This window comes from Ochotona curzoniae, unplaced genomic scaffold, assembly GCF_017591425.1.
Source record: "Ochotona curzoniae isolate NIBS_2020 unplaced genomic scaffold, NIBS_Ocur_1.0 contig_2021, whole genome shotgun sequence".
In the NCBI taxonomy this organism is placed as follows: Eukaryota; Metazoa; Chordata; class Mammalia; order Lagomorpha; family Ochotonidae; genus Ochotona; species Ochotona curzoniae.
Genome location: NW_024465294.1, coordinates 32,822 through 54,530, shown reverse-complemented (window position 1 = coordinate 54,530; position 21,709 = coordinate 32,822). Strand labels below are relative to the sequence as shown.

At 48.7% G+C, this 21,709-nt stretch overlaps 1 long non-coding RNA gene across 1 annotated transcript; it reads left to right on the top strand.

The window, feature by feature from the left end:
• Window positions 1-1,622: 1,622 nt before the first annotated feature.
• On the top strand, window positions 1,623-21,587 carry LOC121150095. The gene is made up of 3 exons (XR_005882929.1): window positions 1,623-2,134; window positions 5,930-5,992; window positions 21,459-21,587. It is a non-coding gene; the product is annotated as an uncharacterized LOC121150095 (long non-coding RNA).
• The last annotated feature ends 122 nt before the right edge of the window (window positions 21,588-21,709 follow it).

Sequence of the window (21,709 nt, the reverse complement as noted above, 5' to 3'; positions counted from 1 at the left end):
CTTAAGTTAATGCTGTGCCGTAGTGACAGGCCCCGCTTTGGGATGCTTTAATGTTGTTATTATTATTAAACAATTGATGTGTTTTATTTGACAAACTTGCAAAGCGAGGGAGAGGCAGAGAGTGGTTCTTCCTTCCACTGGTTCACTTTGCAAATGGCCACCATGGCCAGAGCTGGACCCGAGCACGGTTGGGAGCCAGGAGCTTTTTCCTGGTCTCCCACATGTGCACAGGCGCTCAAGGACTTGAGCCATCCTCTGCTGCTTGCCCAGACCATTAGTCAGGACTTGCTCAAGTGGAGCAGCTGGGATGTGAACTGGTGCCCAAAAGAGATGGCACACCACCATGCCAGCCCATGGCTATAATGCTTTTAGTCCTTATAGTAAAGTTATCATAGGTTGGATCAGAGGCAGAGCAGCCGGGGGTCAAAGTAACATCTATGTATTAGTCTAACACTACAGGTGGCAGCTTTGCCTGCCATGCCATGGGGTTGACTCCAAAATATTATTTCCTTATATATGTATGTGTGTGTGTGTGTGTATGAATGGTGGAAATGTACACACGCACACGTAATTCTGTTAATTGTTGTACTTAATTTTGATAACCCAGCGCATTGTACATGTGCTGTCACTTTTTATGTCACTCATGGTTACCCTCCTTGCCAAACCAGCTGATGTGACAGCAGAGTTAATCATTGTCCTCAGTTTATGACACATGAGTAATGTCTATGGACGTAGAACTATACTTCAGAAAGATTAAAGAGAAGAGGTGGAATTAGAAACAAGTCTATTCTAGTACAAAACAATTTTGAAATTCATGCTGCATTTTTTCATAGTGTGCATTTCTCCCGAAGTCCCAGGGTTGTCGATCTAACCTACCAGAGGCCAGCAGTGACACATGCCAAAATGAGTCCAAAACCTCCAGAGCTCAGGGCTCTGCATGATGCCAGTCTGGGAGCACTGGTGAGGAACTGGAGCCCTGTAGGCTTCATTAGGTGCTGGTCTCAGCATAATGGGCTCTGAAGTGTGTCGTGTGCAGCTGTAGTTTTGTTTCCTGCTGGTGGTTGGGGCAGGCTGTCAGAGGCCACCTGGCAGTAGAGGTTCCGAATACCTACTGCCATGGTGTGGTCCTGGGGCCAGGACAAGGGCTGCTGTTCTCTGAACTTTTTTTTTGAAGATTTATTTATTTATTGGAAAGTCAGATATACAGAGTGGAGGAGAGACAGAGAGGAAGATCTTCCATCTGATGATTCACTCCCCAAGTGAGCGCAACGGCCGATGCTATGCTGATCTGAAGCCAGGAGCCTCTTCCGGTTTCCCACAGAGGTAGGGGTGTGTGTGTGTGTGTGTGTGTGTGTGTGTGTGTGTGTGTGTAGGGTCCAAAAGCTTTGCGCCATCCTCGACTGCTTTCCCGGGCCACAGGCAGGGAGCTGGAATGGAAGTGGGGCTGCCGGGATTAGAACTGGCGCCCATATGGGATCCTGGGCGTGCAAGTCGAGGACCTTAACCACTGCGCAATCATGCTGGGCCCAAATAAATCTTTATTTAAAAAGGTTTTGAATAAGGTCCTCAGTGCATCTCTCCCCTTTGCCTGCAGGGCCCAGCGCAGCAAGCAGCTCCAGTCCCCTCCAGCCAATTCCCTGGGCCTGGAGAGGAAGCACAGCCAGGTACAGTGGGTCAGGGAAGAGGAAGAAAAGGGTCCCGACCGTGGCGGGGCGTCCGGCGGAGGAATCCTGCGTGGTGCTGACGCGCAGGGACTGACGCATGGTCACTTCCTGCGAGGTGCTGCGGCCCTGCAGCCTCAGTCAGCAAAGAAGCAGCAGAGGAAGAGGACGCACTGCTGTGCTCTCTGTGGGGAGTAGTTCTCCGGCCCGAAGATGCGCTGCTGGCCCTTGAGTGGACGTGAAGAGCTCGTGGACTCCAGCTGACCCTCGACCCACCTGCTGTCCACCTGCACCCGACCAGAGGAGGGCCTCGTGGTGGCCGCCATGTTGGACCCACATGGGTGCCTGAGGTGCAAGAGGTGGAGTTGGTGTCGCCCCAGAGTGCCTGGACTTTGAGCCTTGCTGAGTGTTCACAGACCGACTGGGCTTCACCAGCACCATGGGAACTCTGAGGGGAAACGGACATCTACAAGGTAAGACCCCCAGGGCACATGGGTCCTGGAAGGGGAGGGTGCTGCTTGGCCCTCCCGCGTGTCCAGGAGAGCAGGTGGCGGCTTGTCCTTGGGTTCGGGGTCCATCTGGGGACGGGGTGGCTTGTCCTTGGGTTCGGGGTCCATCTGGGGAGGGGGTGGCTTGTCTTGGGTGAGGGGTACTGGTTGAGAGGGTGCGGCTTGTCCTTGGGTGCGGGGTCCAGCTGGTGAGGGTGCGGTTTGTCCTTGGGTGCAGGGTCCTGGTTTGGAGGGTGCGGTTTGTCCTTGGGTGCGGGGTCCAGCTGGGGCCTGTGGGGCTTGTCTTTGGGTGCGGGATCCAGGTATGGAGGGTGTGGCTTGTCTTTGGGTGCGGGGTCCAGCTAGGGAGGGTGCAGCTTGTCTTTGCGTGCGGGGTCCAGCTGGGGCGTGTGGGGCTTGTCCGGGTACGGGGTCCAGCTGGGGCATGTGGGGTTTGTCCCTGTGTGCGCGGTCCAGGTGCGGAGGATGCGGCTTGTCTTTGGGTGCGGGGTCCAGGTGGGGAGGGTGCGGCTTGTCCTTGGGTGCGGGGTCCTTGGGTGCCAAGCCAGCTGATGTGACAGCTGAGTTAATGATTGTCCTCAGTTTATCACATGAGTAAGGTCTGTGGACATAGAATACTACTTCAGAAAGTTTGAGGAAAAGGTGAAATTAGAAATAAGTCTGTTCTAGTACAAAACAATTTTGAAATTCCTGCTTCGTTTTTTCATAGTGTGCATTTCCCACAAAGTTGTTAAATTGTCCGATGTCATGGGACCCTGCGAGGAAGGATTTGGGCTTCTTCCTTCCCATGTGGGAGATTGAAATGGGAGTGATTTCCTTTGTCTTGTAACTATAAGAATCCTCTTGGAGAGCTGGATTATAACGTTTTTGGGTAGGCTTGGTTGGGTTGAATCCAACTGGTGACCTTTGTACTTGATGTGGTTGTATCTTTCTTTTTGGAAAGTTTTCTGTCATCACTTCTTGGAATCTACTTTCTTCTCCTTTGAGACATTCTCAAATCCCTCTTGAATCCTGTTTGAATTCTAATAATCCAAGTATTGGTTCTTTTTATGCTATCCTATGTAAGGTTTTTTTAATTCCTTTTAAATTTTTTCTCCTCCAGTTCTATATTTTCAAATATCCTGTCTTTGGGTACAGCGATTGTTCTGTTTGGTCTGTTTTGGTATGGTGCCATCTGTCATGTTTAAAAACCACTGAAGTCTGATTTTCAGTTGAAGGATTTGTGCTTGATGTTATGTAATTCATACCTGTCACATCTCTGTTTGGCTATTGCATTATTTTTTCGTGTTCTCTTGATTTTTGTTGAGCTTTATTAAAACAGCTATTTTGAAATCATCATCCAGGAATTTGGGAATTTCAGGATGATTGATTTTTGTGGCATGCGTTTTGCTATTTGGGCAAGGTTCCCTGAAAGTTCTCGATGCTTGTTGATACCTAGTGTTGTACACTGAAGGGTGAGCTGCACTGCTCTGGCTCCATTTCTGCATGTCCTAGCAATTCTAGGTAGTCTGTTTTCTCTGAGCCTCTGGACACTTCTGTTTTTTCAGCAGTAGACAGGAAGCACCTAAGCCACGATTTGCCCCAGGGCTGCTGTTGATGGGTGGTACTTCTCCAACTCAGATTTAGGTAAATCTGCTGTAAATGTGTTCAGTGTTAACTGGGCGTATGCCTTAAAAGGGGCCATGCCTTCCTCCAAGCCTCTTCCTGAGCCTGTCCTTGTGCTTTGACCATGAATGCTACAATGCTAGGTCATGTCTGGGGCCTTCTGGTCACCAAGACAGGTGAAACCTGGAGATAGGACTAGACCTGTGTGTTGCTGCAGGGCTGACTGCCTGGGCTGCACCTGTCAGCTGCTGCTGCTGCTGGCTTAGGTAGAAGACTGCTCATGTGGAGAACTCTGCTGTGCTCTGGGGCCAGGGACTGTTAGGAGCTGTTCGTTGCTGGGTTTTATTGACCTAGTACTGGCTGGAATAGTCCTGTGACTCCTTGCTGGCTCTCCGGAGTTGTAGTCGGTATGATGAGAAAGCCCCCAACTACTCCGGCAGTCCTAGGTGTTCATTCTTAGTCTCATAGTCACCAGGTCATTTGTGATCTTGAGGGTGCAAATGCCCGTAAGAGGCAAATGATGGTACTTGCACAGGTCTGTCTCACCAGATAAGAAGTGTCTGTTACGTTCGCTGACACTTACCTTGAGATGGAAGCCATCAGGTTCTGCTTTATTAGTCCAACATGAACCTAAAGACGCAGTCCTGTGACCTGTTGCTGTTCACCTAAGGTTGGAAGAGAGTGACAAAGCAGGCCTCTAACCGCCTGAGCGGGTCACAGGCTGGGTCCCCTAGTCAGAGGTCCCTGCAAAGTCCCAGGGTTGTTGATCTAACCTACCAGAGGCCAGCAGTGACACATGGCAAAATGAGTCCAAACCTCCAGAGCTCAGGGCTCTGCATGATGCCAGTCTGGGAGCACTGGTGAGAAACTGGAGTCCTGTAGGCTTTATTAGGTGCCGGTCTCAGCATAATGGGCTCTGAAGTGTGTCGTGTGCAGCTGTAGTTTTGTTTCCTGCTGGTGGTTGGGGCAGGCTGTCAGAGGCCACCTGGCAGTAAAAGTTCCCAATACTCACTGCCCTGGTGTGGTCCTGGGGTCAGGACAAGTGTTGTCATCTGAACTTTTCACAATGGCCCTGGTCCTCCCATGGCCACTCAGGAGGCAACTCTCTCTGCATCTCTGGGTTGGGGGAAGGGTGGCATGCCTGGACAACTCTTGTTTTTGCTTTCTTTGATGTGACTCTCATCATGATAGGATTATAACAAGGTGAGGCATTCTTTCCCCTGCCTAACTGCAATAGCTCTTGAGAAACTAACTTGGTGTATGTGTAACTATTCGCATTGCTGTCTGCACAGGAGCCTCTTAGTCAGATGCCCTCCAGTGAGAGAGCTCAAGAGCTCCCTTCAGTTAGCCCAACTGCCTGCAGTGGCCAAGGCTGGGCCAGGCTAAAGCCAGGAGCCAAATCCAATCTCCCACATGAGTGACACTAATTCTACTCCATGCGCCATCCCCTGCTGGCTCCCAGGGTCTGCATCAGCAGGATGCTGAGGATCCATGACCTCAGCCAGGCTCTCCATCTGGGATGCAGGTGAAGCAGCATCTCAGTTGTTAGGCCAAATGTCCGTGCAAAAACCACATGTTCCAAACACAGAGTCTTAGTACATGGACACTTAATTAGGATTTTACAATGATGCTAAAAGTAACTGAGACCAATTGATTTAGACTTCTGTACATTGGACCAAGGGATGAAAAATAAACTGAACATGGATACATTTTCCAAGGTTAGAGTCTGGATTAGTGGATCCAAGAAGAGTCTGGATTTTCATTAATGTCTGATAATTTATAAGAAACAAGGTAAAATAATGAGTCAGTGCATTCTGCTGATCACTATTTCAGGAGGATTAGCACAAAGGCAGAGAGCGAATACTTTCGTACTCCAAAAACCAAATTTGGGACCCGGCACAGTAGCCTAGTAGCTAAATCCTCCTGTTGCACATACAAGGATCCCGTATGGGTGCCGGTTGTAATCCCGATGGCCTCGCTTCCCATATGGCTCCCTGCTTGTGACCTGGGAGTTTTTAATGGACATTTGCAGTATGAACCCTCAAATGGCGAAGATAAGCCCCCTCAGCCTTTCTGAAAAGTTTTTTAAGAAGTAAACCATGGGCCCACTGTGGTAGTCTAGTGGCTAAATTCCTTGTCTTGCCTTCCTTCCAGGCCTGTGTAAAGAGCATTTCAGAATACACACAGAGACAGGCAACAAGTGGACACATCTCTAAGGTATGTATGAAGAAAGGGCAATGAATTGGTGATTGAGTTTATTCCTTTATTTGCATGTCTTTGAAGGGAAGGGCAGAAGCTTTTTGTTGAGATTGATTGGTTGAATTTAGGGTGTAGTGGTTAAGGTGCTCACCTACAACCTACTGGGATCCCATATGGGCGCTGGTTCTAATCCTGGCAGCCCTGCTTACCAACCAGCTCCCTGCTTGTGGCCTGGGAAAGCAGTTGAGGACGACCCAAAGCCTTCAAGTCTTGCTCCTGCATGGGTGACCCAGAAGAGGCCCCAGGCCCCTGGCTCTGGATTGGTGCAACTCTGGCCATTGCAGCTGCTTGGGGAGTGAATCATGAAATGCAACATCTTCCTCTCTGTCTCTCCTCCTCTCTGTACATCTGCCTTTCCAAAAAACAAATAGATAAATCTTTTTTAAAAGCTCATGAATAAAATGAATTGAAAAATAACTACAATTTTCTTGAAAAAAAACTGAAGTCAGTGTGTATGAGAAGTCTGCAGTAAGTTCATGGAAATGTGAATTATTAAACCAAGCAGAGTTTTCCCACATTATTCCAACTTCCAGAAATGTTTGGAAGCAGCATGATTCCTCACAGAAATGTCATTGACTGTGTTGAAGTTGGATAGTTTTGAGATATTTGTTACTGAGAACTGCACTGCTCTGAGATTACTTTAGATGTGCATGGTTGTAGCTAAGCATGTCCTTTGGTTTGTGTGGTGGTTAGAACTCGTGCAGCATGGGAGTGCTGCTGTGGTGCAGTGGGTGAAACCATGGCTCACACCACCAGCATTCATAGAGTGGCAGTTTGAGTCCCAGCTGCCTCACTTCCTTTCAGGCTGCCAGCTGGGGATCCTGGATCCCTGGCACCTGTGTGGGTAACCCAGAAAAAACTCATGGTTCATTTGGACAGTGAATGAGCCAGGAGTGAAGAGAAGTCATCTTCTGTTTTCTCTCTATACTTTAAAAATACATACTTATATTCACGCTTTCTCTTGTTAATCTTCCCGTAATTTTATCTGTTATTTAAAGATTTATTTATTTTCTTGGAAAGGCAGATGTACACAGAGGAGGAGAGACAGAGAGAGGAAGATCTTCTGTCTGATGATTCACTCCTCAAGTTACCACAAGTGCTGGGGCTGCTCTGATCCTAAGCCAGGAGCAAGGAACCTCTTTCCTGGTGTCCTATGTGGGTGCAAGTCCCAAGGCTTTGGGCCATCCTTGACTGCTTTCCCAGGCCACAAGCAGGGAGTTGGATGGGAAGTGGAGCTGCCGGGATTAGAACCGGTGCCCTTATATGGGATCCTGGTGGGTTCAAGGTGAGGACCTTAACCATTACGCTATCCTGCAGGCCCAGTTGTGTCTATTACAAATTGCCTTTGACTGTGTGCATGACTGCACTGAATCTACTCCAGGAGACACAGTTACTCTCTTCTCTCATTCCGTATTGATGGACAAATGTTTGGCCTCTGTGTTAGTTGATTTTAGATAGCACTTGAAAGCATTGGTGTTTTTAGCCTCTCCTCATAAGCTATATTGTTGTGGTATCCTCCATAATTTTCTATTCAAGACAACTTTTTTCACTGTCCTACTGAAATCTCACCTATTCTAAAGAACATTTTTTCCCCTCCAAATTTCATCTTGATTGCCAGACTGATCATGAGTTTGATAAGGATTTTTGTTGACTTAGCATATGCTCCCTGTATTATTTTTCAAATTTAGTTGTCATAGCAATTGATGACTCGCAATGGCCAGAGATGAACCGATCCAGGAGCCAGGAACTCTTCCGGGTCTCCCACACAGGTGCAGGATCCACAAGCAGGGAGCTGGAAGAGAAGTGGGGCTGCCAGGATTAGAACCGGCGCCCTTATGCACGTGTACATACGGGTGTCAGTTCTAATCCTAACCATCCCGATTCCCATCCAGCTCCCTGCTTGTGACATGGGGAGGCAGTCGAGGACGGCCCAAAGCCTTGGGACCCTGCACCCACCTGGGCGACCCGGAAGAGTTCCTGGCTCCTGGCTTCAGATGGGCTCAATTCCAGGTGTTGTGATTACTTGGGGAGTGAACCATCGGACAGAAGATCATCTTGTATGTCTCTCCTTTTCCCTACATATGTGCTTTTGCAATAAAAATGAATAAATAATAAATCATTTTTAATTTTTTAAAAGATTTATTTTATTTTTATTGGAAAGGCAGATATACAGAGAGGAGAGGCAGAGAGGAAGATCTTCCATCTGATGAGTCACTCACCAAGTGAGCGCAACAACTGATGCTATGCCAACCTGAAGCCAGGAGCATCTTCTGGGTCTCCCATGCGGGGGCAGGGTCCCAAAGCTTTGGGCCGTCCTGGACTGCTTTCCTGGGCCACAGGCAGGGAGCTGGAATGGAAGCAGGGCTGCCGGGATTAGAACCTGCGTCCATATGGGATCCTGGACGTGCAAGGTGAGGAGCTTAACCACTGCACCATCGTGCCGGGCCCAAATAAATCTTTATTTAAAAAGGTTTTGAATAAGGTCCTTAGTGCATCTCTCCCCTTTTCGTGCAGGGCCCAGTGCAACAAGCAGCCCCAGTCCCCTCCAGCCAATTCCCTGGGCCCGGAGAGGAAGCACAGCCAGGTACAGTGGGTCAGGGAAGAGGAAGAAAAGGGTCCCGACCGTGGCGGGGCGTCCGGCGGAGGAATCCTGCGTGGTGCTGACGCGCAGGGACTGACGCATGGTCACTTCCTGCGAGGTGCTGCGGCCCTGCAGCCTCAGTCAGCAAAGAAGCAGCAGAGGGAGAGGACGCACCGCTGGGCTCTCTGTGGGGAGTAGTTCTCCGGCCCGAAGATGCGCTGCTGGCCCTTGAGTGGACGTGAAGGGCTCTTGGACTCCAGCTGACCCTCGACCCACCTGCTGTCCACCTGCACCCGAACAGAGGAGGGCCTCGCAGTGGCCGCCATGTTGGACCCACATGGGTGCCTGAGGTGCAAGAGGTGGAGTTGGTGTCACCCCAGAGTGCCTGGACTTTGAGCCTTGCTGAGTGTTCACAGACCGACTGGGCTTCACCAGCACCATGCGAACTCTGAGGGGAAACGGACATCTACAAGGTAAGACCCCCAGGGCACAGGGGTCCTGGAAGGGGAGGGTGCTGCTTGGCCCTCCCACGTGTCCAGGAGAGCAGGTGGCGGCTTGTCCTTGGGTTCGGGGTCCATCTAGGGAGGGTGCGGCTTGTCCTTGGGTGCGGGGTCCATCTGGGGAGGGTGCAGCTTGTCCTTGGGTGCAGGGTCCAGCTGGGGAGGACATCTACAAGATAAGACCCCCAGGGCACAGGGTTCCGAGAAGGGGAGGCAGCGGGGGAGCTTGTCCTTGGGTGCGGGGTCCAGCTGGGGAGGGTGCGGCTTGTCCTTGAGTATGGGGTCCAGCTGGAGAGGGTGCGGTTTTCCTTGAGTGCGGGGTCCAGGTGGGGAGGGTGCTGCTTGTCATTGGGTGCAGGGTCCAGCTGGGGAGGGTGCGGTATGTCCTTGAGTGCGGGGTCCAGCTGGAGAGGGTGCAGTTTGTCCTTGGGTGCTTGGTCCAGCTGGAGAGGTTTCGGCTTGTCTTTGAGCGCGGGGTCCAGCTGGGGAGGGGGCGGCTAGTTCTTGGGTTGGGGTCCTTCTGGGGAGGAGGTGGCTTGTCCTTGGGTGCGGGGCCCAGCTGGGGAAGGTGCGGCTTCTTTTTGGGCTTGTACTTGACAGAAAGAGGGTTTGATCATAGGCCCCGATGCGGATCCTTGCATGCAGCAGGATCCCATATGTGCATAAGTTCATATCCCGGCACTTCTGCTTCCTCTTTAGCTCCCTGCTTATGGCCTGGGAAAGCAGTCAAACACATCCCAAACAAAGCTTTGGGATCCTGCACCTGTGTGGGAGACCTAGAAGAGGCTCTGGGCTCCTGGCTTCAGATTGGCACAGCAGCAGCTGTTGCAGCCTCTTGGGGAGTGAACCAGCAGACGGAAAATTTCTTGTTTGTCTTGCTCTCTCTATATCTCATTTTTCAGTAAAAATAAATCTTAAAAAAAGTTTAATTATGATCTGCAGAAGGGGAAAAAATGTTTATTGTATTGTTTGATTCTCATTCTGTCACCATTTCACTGGCTTCCTTACAGAGCTCTGAAGTGCAGTGAAGAAGTTTCCCATGAAGATGAGGGGTTTATGGGCATGTCCCCTCTCCTGCAAGCCCATCATGCTGTGGAAAGAATGGAAGAGTTTGTGTGTAAGGTAAGATGGCGGTATCCTCTCATTTCCATGCTGTGTATTTAGTCATTACCAATCAGAAACCGCTAAGCAGAGTGAGTCCTTTAGCATTCAGTTTCCTATGGGAAAAATGTGTGGTAAAATGAAGGCAGAGGGAGTCATCTGAATTGTTTTAGAAAAGTTTTACAAATAAATAGTAAAGATTTATTTATTTTTGTGTAGAAGGGAGAGTTACAGGGAGACAGAGCAAGTGAGAGAGAAGGATTTTATAGTCACCTTATTGTGTGGTGGAACCCAAAACCTCCTGCCACCTAGCTACAATCCAGCATCTATGAACCAACCTTTGCCCATCCTTCCCTCCCCACTTGCCACCCAGCTTTGGTAAGCGCAAGTAGATTTGTAGGTTTTGTGAGCGTTCTATGTTTTTAAGTCAACATGTGAGTGAGATCATGTGATGTTTGTGTTACCGTGCTTCACTTGGTGTTGTCACCTAGGGTTCAGTCAAGGTGTTGTAAATGACAGCATCTCATCCTTTTATGACTGAGTTACATTTCCATGTTGACACACCCATTTTCTTTAGACTTTCATCAGTACAGGGATCCTTAGGTTGTTTCCGTGTTTTGGCTCTTGTGGAGTGCAGACAGCTCGACGGATGAATTTCATTTCCCTTTGGAATTTTCCCAGTTAGTGGAATTGCTAGATCGTATGGTGATTCTAGTTTCCAGTTGTTGAGGCAGCTCTGTACTGTTTTATGTATCATCCCATGAACAGTGTGCAAGGATTCCCTTTTCTCTATATCTTCTCCATCAGTTTTTGTAAGACAGAGTAGGGGACTGGCAGTAAGTGATGCTGTTGCCCAGAACAGCTTGCATCCCTTATGGGTGTGGTTTGTATCCTGGCAGCTCCACTTTGGCTCCAGCTCTGTGCTGATAGCCTGGGGAAGCAGGAGAGCATGGCCCTATTCTTTGGGCTGTTGTACTCACACGGGAGACCCAGACTGTTTTGGCTTAGGCCTGGTCCAGACCTGGCCCTTGGGGCCATTTGTGGAATGCACCAGCAGTTGCAAGATTGAACTGTGTGTCCCTCCCCCACTGCTGTAGCTCTTTCAGCGAGCTAGCTAGATAAATCTTTCTTAAAAGGAGGGGGAGGGGTCCAGGGAGTGTGTATCTCTTCCAACTGCTGGTTCATGCTTAAAATAGCTGCAGCATCCATGTCTACACTAAAGTCAGGGGTCAGGAACTGTATCCTCGTCCCCCATGTGTAGCAGGGGCTCCCATAGTTGGGGTCATTTCCCACTAGCTTCCCAGATGTATTAGCAGGAAGTTGAACTAAAAGTGAACTCAAATGGTATAGCATATTGATGGTGGCTTACCTGTAGATCTCCTGTCTGTTTTAATTGGGTTATTGATGGTGTTTTGGCTGGGTAGCTGTTTCAGTTTCTGTTTCCCAGTCCCGTGTCAGGTGTGCAGTGTGCGTATTTTCTCCCATCCTGTAGGTTGTTTGTTTGCTAAGTTGTTTTCCTTCTTTTACTGTCGAAAAGGATCAAGGATCAAGGAGTATACTTTTTCAGTCTGATCTAGAAAAATCACTGCTCATTTCAGTGTCCTCGGTAATTTCTCCCGTGTTTGCTCTTAGTAGTTTTTGTGTTCGAAATTTCTTTGAAAGACAGAGAGAAAAAGACAATGAAAGAGCGCACGTGAGCACAGCTCACTCCCTGAATGTCTACAACATCTGCAGATGGGCCAGGCTGAAGCAAGGAACCTGGAACCATCTGGGTCTCCTGCTTGACTGCAGGGACCCAAAGCCTGAGGCCCTTTCCACTGCTTTCCCAGGTACATGCACAGGGAGCTGGGTCGGAAGTGGAGCAGCCAGGTCATGAGCTGGCACCCCATCCCAGGTGGCAGCTTCACTTGCTGCCACCACAACATTGACACCCCTCTGTCTGTGCCTTTAATTTCAGAATTGAGTCTGTTGACATTGAAGATCATTATGGATTGATTATGTCTTACTGCTTCCGTTTTAAGACCTGTGTGTTTTTATTGTCCTTCCGTTTCCCTCAGTCTTCATTTGTGGTTTAGTGATTCTCTCTAGTGGTGTCCTTTGATTTCCTTGCTAAATCTGTGTATAAGTTTTATTTTGTAGTTAGTTTGAGGCTTAAAAAAACTGTATTGACTGTAATAAACAACTAATCATAGAGAAGGAAACAAACAGAAAACATAAAGAGGTAAAAAGTTTTAATATTTTCTATATACTGTTCCCTACCTATATTTAAAAAAATGTTTTGAGAAATATTTTATTTTTATTTATAAGGGAGGACAGTGAAGTGAGACAGAGAAAGGATGCTATCTTCCATTGACTGTTTTACTCCCTAAGTGGCTTCTAACGTCCAGGGCTTGGCCAGGCTGAGGTCAGGAGCCAGGAACTCCTTTCTGGTCTTCCACGTTGGTGGCAGGAACTCATGCGCCTGGACTGTCTTCTCTGGCTCCCCAGGATGTGTTAGCAGAAAGTGGAATCAGAAGTGAGACAGTGGGGCTTGAAGCAGGACCTGACAGGGAATGCTGGCATTGTAGGTGGCAGCTTAAGTTAATGCTGTGCTGTAGTAACAGGCCCCGCTTTGGGATGCTTTAATGTTGTTGTTGTTGTTATTATTATTAAACAATTGATGTGTTTTATTTGACAAACTTGCAGAGCGAGGGAGAGGCAGAGAGTGGTTCTTCCTTCCACTGGTTCACCTTCCAAATGGCCACTAAGCCAGAGCTGGACCCGAGCACGGTTGGGAGCCAGGAGCTTTTTCCTGGTCTCCCACATGTGCACAGGAGCTCAAGGACTTGAGCCATCCTCTGCTGCTTGCCCAGACCATTAGTCAGGACTTGCTCAAGTGGAGCAGCTGGGATGTGAACTGGTGCCCAAAAGAGATGGCACACCACCATGCCAGCCCATGGCTATAATGTTTTAGTCCTTATAGTAAAGTTATAAATTGTTGGATCAGAGGCAGAGCAGCCAGAAGTCAAAGTAACATCTATGTATTAGTCTAACACTACAGGTGGCAGCTTTGCCTGCCATGCCATGGGGTTGACTCCAAAATATTATTTCCTTATATATGTATGTATGTGTGTGTGTATGAATGGTGGAAATGTACACATACACACACGGAATTCTGTTATTTGTCATACTTAATTTTGATAACCCAGCGCATTGTACATGTGCTGTCACTTTTTATGTCACTCATGGTTACCCTCCTTGCCAAACCAGCTGATGTGACAGCAGAGTTAATCATTGTCCTCAGTTTATGACACATGAGTACGGTCTGTGGACATAGAACAGTATTTCAGAAAGTTCGATGAAAAGGAGGAATTAGAAACAAGTCTATTCTACTGCAAAACAATTTTGAAATTGATGCTTTGTTTTTTCATAGTGTGTATTTCGCCCAAAATCCCAGGGTTGTTGATCTAACCTACCAGAGGCCAGCAGTGACACATGCCAAAATGAGTCCAAAACCTCCAGAGCTCAGGGCTCTGCATGATGCCAGTCTGGGAGCACTGGTGAGGAACTGGAGTCCTGTAGGCTTCATTAGGTGCTGGTCTCAGCATAATGGGCTCTGAAGTGTGTCGTGTGCAGCTGTAGTTTTGTTTCCTGCTGGTGGTTGGGGCAGGCTGTCAGAGGCCACCTGGCAGTAGAGGTTCCGAATACCTACTGCCATGGTGTGGTCCTGGGGCCAGGACCAGGGCTGCTGTTGTCTGAACTTTTTTTTTTTTTTTGAAGATTTATTTATTTATTGGAAAGTCAGATATACAGAGTGGAGGAGAGACAGAGAGGAAAATCTTCCATCTGATGTCCATCTGATGATTCACTCCCCAAGTGAGCGCAAAGGCCAATGCTATGCCGATCTGAAGCCAGGAGCATCTTGCGGGTCTCCCACAGAGGTGTGTGTGTGTGTGTGTGTGGTCCCAAAGCTTTGGGCCATCCTCGACTGCTTTCCTGGGCCACAGGCAGGGAGCTGGATGGGAAGTGGGGCTGCCGGGATTAGAACTGGCACCCATATGGGATCCTGGGCATGCAAGGCGAGGACCTTAACCACTGCGCCATCGTGCTGGGCCCAAATAAGTCTTTATTTAAAAAGGTTTTGAATAAGGTCCTCAGTGCATCTCTCCCCTTTGCCTGCAGGGCCCAGCGCAGCAAGGAGCCCCAGTCCCCTCCAGCCAATTCCCTGGGCCCGGAGAGGAAGCACAGCCAGGTACAGTGGGTCAGGGAAGAGGAAGAAAAGGGTCCCGACCGTGGCGGGGCGTCCGGCGGAGGAATCCTGCGTGGTGCTGACGCGCAGGGACTGACGCATGGTCACTTCCTGCGAGGTGCTGCGGCCCTGCAGCCTCAGTCAGCAAAGAAGCAGCAGAGGAAGAGGACGCACTGCTGGGCTCTCAGTGATGAGTAGTTCTCCGGCCCGAAGATGCGCTGCTGGCCCTTGAGTGGACGTGAAGGGCTCGTGGACTCCAGCTGACCCTCGACCCACCTGCTGTCCACCTGCACCCGACCAGAGGAGGGCCTCGTGGTGGCCGCCATGTTGGACCCACATGGGTGCCTGAGGTGCAAGAGGTGGAGTTGGTGTTGCCCCAGAGTGCCTGGTCTTTGAGCCTTGCTGAGTGTTCACAGACCGACTGGGCTTCACCAGCACCATGCGAACTCTGAGGGGAAACGGACATCTACAAGGTAAGACCCCAGGGCACATGGGTCCTGGAAGGGGAGGGTGCTGCTTGGCCCTCTCACGTGTCCAGGAGAGCAGGTGGCGGCTTGTCCTTGGGTTCGGGGTCCATCTGGGGAGGGTGTGGCTTGTCCTTGGGTTCGGGGTCCATCTGGAGAGGGTGTGGCTTGTCCTTGGGTGCGGGGTCCAGCTGGAGAGAGGGTGGTATGTCCTTGGGTGCGGGGTCCAGCTGGTGAGGGTGGCTTGTCCTTGGGTGCAGGGTCCAGCTTTGGAGGGTGTGGTTTGTCCTTGGGTGCGGGGTCCAGGTGGGGCTGTGGGCTTGTCTGGGTGCGGGTCCAGTGGGGGTGGGCTTGTCTTTGGGTGCGGGGTCCAGGTGGGGAGGGTGCGGCTTTTCCTTGGGTGCGGGGTCCAGCTGAGGCGTGTGGGGTTTGTCTTTGGGTGCGGGGTCCAGCTGGGGAGGGGGCGGCTTGTCCTTTGGTGCGGGGTCCAGGTGGAGAGGGTGTGGTTTGTGCTTGGGTGCCGGCCCCAGCTGGGGAAGCCGTGGCTTGTCCTTGGGTGCGGGGTACTGGTTGGGAGGGTGCGGTTTGTTTTTGGGTGCGAGGTCCAGCTGGGGCAGGTGGGGCTTGTCCCTGGGTTCGGGGTCCAGGTGGGGAGGATGCGGCTTGTCTTTGGGTGAGGGGTCCAGGTGGGGAGGGTGCGGCTTGTCCTTGGGTGCGGGGTCCTTGGGTGCCAAGCCAGCTGATGTGACAGCTGAGTTAATGATTGTCCTCAGTTTATCACATGAGTAAGGTCTGTGGACATAGAATACTACTTCAGAAAGTTTGAGGAAAAGGTGAAATTAGAAATAAGTCTGTTCTAGTGCAAAACAATTTTGAAATTCCTGCTTCGTTTTTTCATAGTGTGCATTTCCCACAAAGTTGTTAAATTGTCCGATGTCATTGGACCCTGCGAGGAAGGATTTGGGCTTCTTCCTTCCCATGTGGGAGATTGAAATGGGAGTGATTTCCTTTGTCTTGTAACTATAAGAATCCTCTTGGAGAGCTGGATTATAACGTTTTTGGGTAGGCTTGGTTGGGTTGAATCCAACTGGTGACCTTTGTACTTGATGTGGTTGTATCTTTCTTTTTGGAAAGTTTTCTGTCATCACTTCTTGGAATCTACTTTCTTCTCCTTTGAGACATTCTCAAATCCCTCTTGAATCCTCTTGAATTCTAATAATCCATGTATTTGCCCTTTTCATGCTATCGTATGTAAGGTTTTTTTTTATTCCTTTTAAATTTTTTCTCCTCCAGTTCTGTATTTTCAAATATCCTGTCTTTGGGTACAGCGATTGTTCTGTTTGGTCTGTTTTGGGATGGTGCCATCTGTCATGTTTAAAAATCACTGAAGTCTGATTTTCAGTTGAAGGATTTGTGCTTGATGTTATGTAATTCATACCTGTCACATCTCTGTTTGGCTGTTGCATTATTTCTTCATCATGTTCTCTTGATTTTTGTTGAGCTTTATTAAAACAGCTATTTTGAAATCATCATTCAGGAATTTGGGAATTTCAGGATGATTGATTTTTGTGGCATGCGTTTTGCTATTTGGGCAAGGTTCCCTGAAAGTTCTCGATGCTTGTTGATACCTAGTGTTGTACACTGAAGGGTTGACTACACTGTTCTGGCTCCATTTCTGCATGTCCTAGCAATTCTAGGTAGTCTGTTTTCTCTGAGCCTCTGGACACTTCTGTTTTTTCAGCAGTAGACAGGAAGCACCTAAGCCACGATTTGCCCCAGGGCTGCTGTTGATGGGTGGTACTTCTCAAACTCAGATTTAGGTAAATCTGCTGTAAATGTGTTCAGTGTGAACTGGGGGTATGCCTTAAAAGGGGCCATGCCTTCCTGCAAGCCTCTTCCTGAGCCTGTCCTTGTGCTTTGACCATGAATGCTACAATGCTAGGTCATGTCTGGGGCCTTCTGGTCACCAAGACAGGTGAAACCTGGAGATAGGACTAGACCTGTGTGTTGCTGCAGGGCTGACTGCCTGGGCTGCACCTGTCAGCTGCTGCTGCTGCTGGCTTAGGTAGAAGACTGCTCATGTGGAGAACTCTGCTGTGCTCTGGGGCCAGGGACTGTTAGGAGCTGTTGATTGCTGGGTTTTATTGACCTAGTACTGGCTGGAATAGTCCTGTGACTCCTTGCTGGCTCTCCGGAGTTGTAGTCGGTATGATGAGAAAGCCCCCAACTACTCCAGCAGTCCTAGGTGTTCATTCTTAGTCTCATAGTCACCAGGTCATTTGTGATCTTGAGGGTGCAAAGGCCCGTAAGAGGCAAGTGATGGTACTTGCACAGGTCTGTCTCACCAGATAAGAAGTGTCTGTTATGTTCGCTGACACTTACCTTGAGATGGAAGCCATCAGGTTCTGCTTTATTAGTCCAACATGAACCTAAAGACGCAGTCCTGTGACCTGTTGCTGTTCACCTAAGGTTGGAAGAGAGTGACAAAGCAGGCCTCTAACCGCCTGAGCTGGTCACAGGCTGGGTCCCCTAGTCAGAGGTCCCTGCAAAGTCCCAGGGTTGTTGATCTACCAGAGGCCAGCAGTGACACATGGCAAAATGAGTCCAAACCTCCAGAGCTCAGGGCTCTGCATGATGCCAGTCTGGGAGCACTGGTGAGACTGGAGTCCTGTAGGCTTTATTAAGTGCCGGTCTCAGCATAATGGGCTCTGAAGTGTGTCGTGTGCAGCTGTAGTTTTGTTTCCTGCTGGTGGTTGGGGCAGGCTGTCAGAGGCCAACTGGCAGTAGAAGTTCCCAATACTCACTGCCCTGGTGTGGTCCTGGGGCCAGGACAAGGGCTGCCGTGTAAACTTTTCACAATGGCCCTGGTCCTCCCATGGCCACTCAGGAGGCAACTCTCTCTGCATCTGTCCCTGGGTTGGGGGAAGGGTGGCATGCCTGGACAGCTCTTGTTTTTGCTTTCTTTGATGTGACTCTTATCATGATAGGATTATAACAAGGTGAGGCATTCTTTCCCCTGCCTAACTGCAATAGCTCTTGAGAAACTAACTTGGTGTATGTGTAACTATTCGCATTGCTGTCTGCACAGGAGCCTCTTAGTCAGATGCCCTCCAGTGAGAGAGCTCAAGAGCTCCCTTCAGTTAGCCCAACTGCCTGCAGTGGCCAAGGCTGGGCCAGGCTAAAGCCAGGAGCCAATCCCAATCTCTCACATGAGTGACACTAATTCTACTCCATGCGCCATCCCCTGCTGGCTCCCAGGGTCTGCATCAGCAGGATGGTGAGGATCCATGACCTCAGCCAGGCTCTCCATCTGGGATGCAGGTGAAGCAGCATCTCAGTTGTTAGAACAAATGTCCACGCAGAAACCACATGTTCCAAACACAGAGTCTTAGTACATGGACACTTAATTTAGTTTTTACATTTACAATGATGCCAAAAGTAACTGACACCAATTGATTTAGACTTCTATACATTGGAGCAAGGGATGAAAATAAACTGAACATGGATATGTTTTCCAAGTTTAGAGTCTGGATTAGTGGATCCAAGAAGAGTCTGGATTTTCATTAATGTCTGATAATTTATAAGAAACAAGGTAAAATAATGAGTCAGTGCATTCTGTTGATCACTATTTCAGGAGGATTAGCACAAAGGCAGACAGTGAATAGTTTGATACTTCAAAAACCAAATTTGGGACCCGGCACAGTAGCCTAGTAGCTAAATCCTCCTGTTGCACATACAAGGATCCCGTATGGGTGCCGGTTGTAATCCCGACGGCCTCGCTTCCCATATGGCTCCCTGCTTGTCACCTGGAAGATTTTAATGGACATTTGCAGTATGAACCCTCAAATGATGAAGATAAGCCCCCTCCACATTTCTGAAAAGTTTTTTAAGAAGTAAACCATGGGCCCACTGTGGTAGTCTAGTGGCTAAATTCCTTGTCTTGCCTTCCTTCCAGGCCTGTGTAAAGAGCATTTCAGAATACACACAGAAACAGGCAAAATCTGGATACATCTCTAAGGTATGTATGAAGAAAGGGCAATGAATTGGTGATTGAGTTTATTCCTTTATTTGCATGTCTTTGAAGGGAAGGGCAGAAGCTTTTTGTTGAGATTGATTGATTTTAGGGTGTAGTGGTTAAGGTGCTCACCTTGAACCCACCGGGATCCCATATGGGCTCTGGTTCTAATTCCGCAGCTCCACTTCCCACCCAGCTCCCTGCTTGTGGCCTGGGAAAGCAGTTGAGGACGACCCAAAGCCTTGGGACCCTGCACATGCATGGGTGACCCAGAAGAGGCCCTAGGCCCCTGGCTCTGGCTTGGTGCAACTCTGGCCATTGCAGCTGCTTGAGGAGTGAATCATCGAATGAAACATCTTCCTCTCTGTCTCTCCTCCTCTCTGTACATCTGCCTTTCCCAAAAATAAATAGATAAATCTTTTTTAAAAGCTCATGAATAAAATGAATTGAAAAATAACTACAATTTTCTCGAAAGAAAACTGAAGTCAGTGTGTATGAGAAGTCTGCAATAAGTTCATGGAAATGTGAATTATTAAACCAAGCAGAGTTTTCCCACATTATTCCACATTCCACAAATGTTTGAAAGCAGCATGATTTCTCACAGAAATGTCATTGACTGTGTTGAAGTTGGATAGTTTTGAGATATTTGTTACTGAGAACTGCACTGCTCTGAAGATTACTTTAGATGTGCATGGTTGTAGCTAAGCATGTCCTTTGGTTTGTGTGGTGGTTAGAACTCGTGCAGCATGGGAGTGCTGCTGTGGTGCAGTGGGTGAAACCATGGCTCACACCACCAGCATTCATAGAGTGGCAGTTTGAGTCCCAGCTGCGTCACTTCCTTTCAGGCTGCCAGCTGGGGATCCTGGATCCCTGGCACCTGTGTGGGTAACCCAGAAAAAACTCATGGTTCATTTGGACAGTGAATGAGCCAGGAGTGAAGAGAAGTCATCTTCTGTTTTCTGTCTCTCCTTTTCTCTCTGAATTTTAAAAATACATACCTATTTTCATGCTTTCTCTTGTAAGTCTTCCCATAAATTTTATCTATTTTTTAAAGATTTATTTATTTTCTTGCAAAGGCAGATGTACAGAGAGGAGGAGAGACAGAGAAGATGACTTCCGTCCAGTGATTCACTCCTCAAGTTACCACAAGTGCTGGGGCTGCTCTGATCCTAAGCCAGGAGCAAGGAGCCTCTTTCTGGTGTCCTATGCGGGTGCAGGATCCCAAGGCTTTGGGCCATCCTCCCCTGCTTTCCCAGGCCACAAGCAGGGAGCTGGATGGGAAGTGGAGCTGCCGGGATTAGAACCGGCGCTTATATGGGATCCAGGTTGGTTCAAGGTGAGGACCTTAACCATTACGCTATCCTGCAGGCCCAGTTGTGTCTATTACAAATTGCCTTTGACTGTGTGCATGACTGCACTGAATCTACTCCAGGAGACACAGTTACTCTCTTCTCTCATTCCGTATTGATGGACAAATGTTTAGCCACTGTGTTACTTCATTTTAGATAGCACTTGAAAGCACTGGGTATTTTTAGCCTGTTCTTCATAATGCTATATTGTTATGGTATCCTCCATAATTTTCTATTCAAGACAATTTTTTTCACTGTCTACTGAAATCTCACCTATTCTAAAGAACATTTTCTTCCTCCAGATATCATCTTGATTGCCAGAATGATCATTAGTTTGATGAGGATTTTTCTTGCCTTAGCATCTGCTCCCTCTATCATTTTTCAAATTTAGTTGTGATAGCAATTGATGACTCCACAATTCATGTCTGTAATCCAGACAGCTCTCTTGGTCCCCATTTAATCCTGTCATAATCTCCATTATTATGCCACAAGAATGCCAAACTTCACCATTGCTAACACCCCATCACACACAATAATCAAAACATAGTCTTGCTTTTTTTCTATGAATTATAATGAAATTCTGCACCGGGGTGTGCAACCTCATATGAAATAAAAATGTTTTTAACTTTTTTCTTTGCTTTCTCGCACCAATGCATATATCCATGCATTTCTACATGTTAAATATTTCCAACTATTTCCCCTTAATGATTTCTGTAACAATGCTAGTTTGGACAGCTGTTGTCATCAACCTTAATTTCTCCCATCTTCCCCAAACCACTTTCAAGTCTGCGCTGGTTCTTTTGTCAAAATTCATTCCCTATTTATTACTTCTTCCTCTCACTCTAAATTCTGAAGGAATTTCTTTTGGATTTAAGTGAGCCCCATCATTTCTTCACATGATAGTAATTCTCTGAGGGACGTAGGCATTAGTCAAATGGTGGAGATACTGCCTTGGACACCTCCATGCCATGGTGGAGTGCCTGGCTCTATTCCCAAGCCTGGCTTTCTGATAATGCTCAACATGGAAGCCTACAGGTGATAGCTCACAGAGTTTATTCCATGCCCCAGGCCTGGCAGTAGGGAGTTGAGCTCGTGGCTCCTGGGGTTTGACTGGTGTAGCCTGTGTAGTGTAGGTACTTTTCTTGCTTGACAGGAAAGCACTTGCATCTCTCCCCTTGTTCTCCAGGGCCCAGTGCAGCGAGAAGCACCCGGCCCCGTCCGGCCATGCAGAACATCCCTGGGCGAGGAGAGGCAGCACAGCCGGGCACCCTGGGGTCTGGGAGGAGGAAGAAAAGGGTCCTGGATGGCGGAGGAATCCTGCGTGGTGCTGACGCGGAGGAATTGGCCACACGGTCACTTCCTGCAATGTGTTGTGGCCTCGTACCCTCAGTCAGCGAAGAAGCAGCAGAGGAAGAGGATGCACTTCTGGGCTCTCCA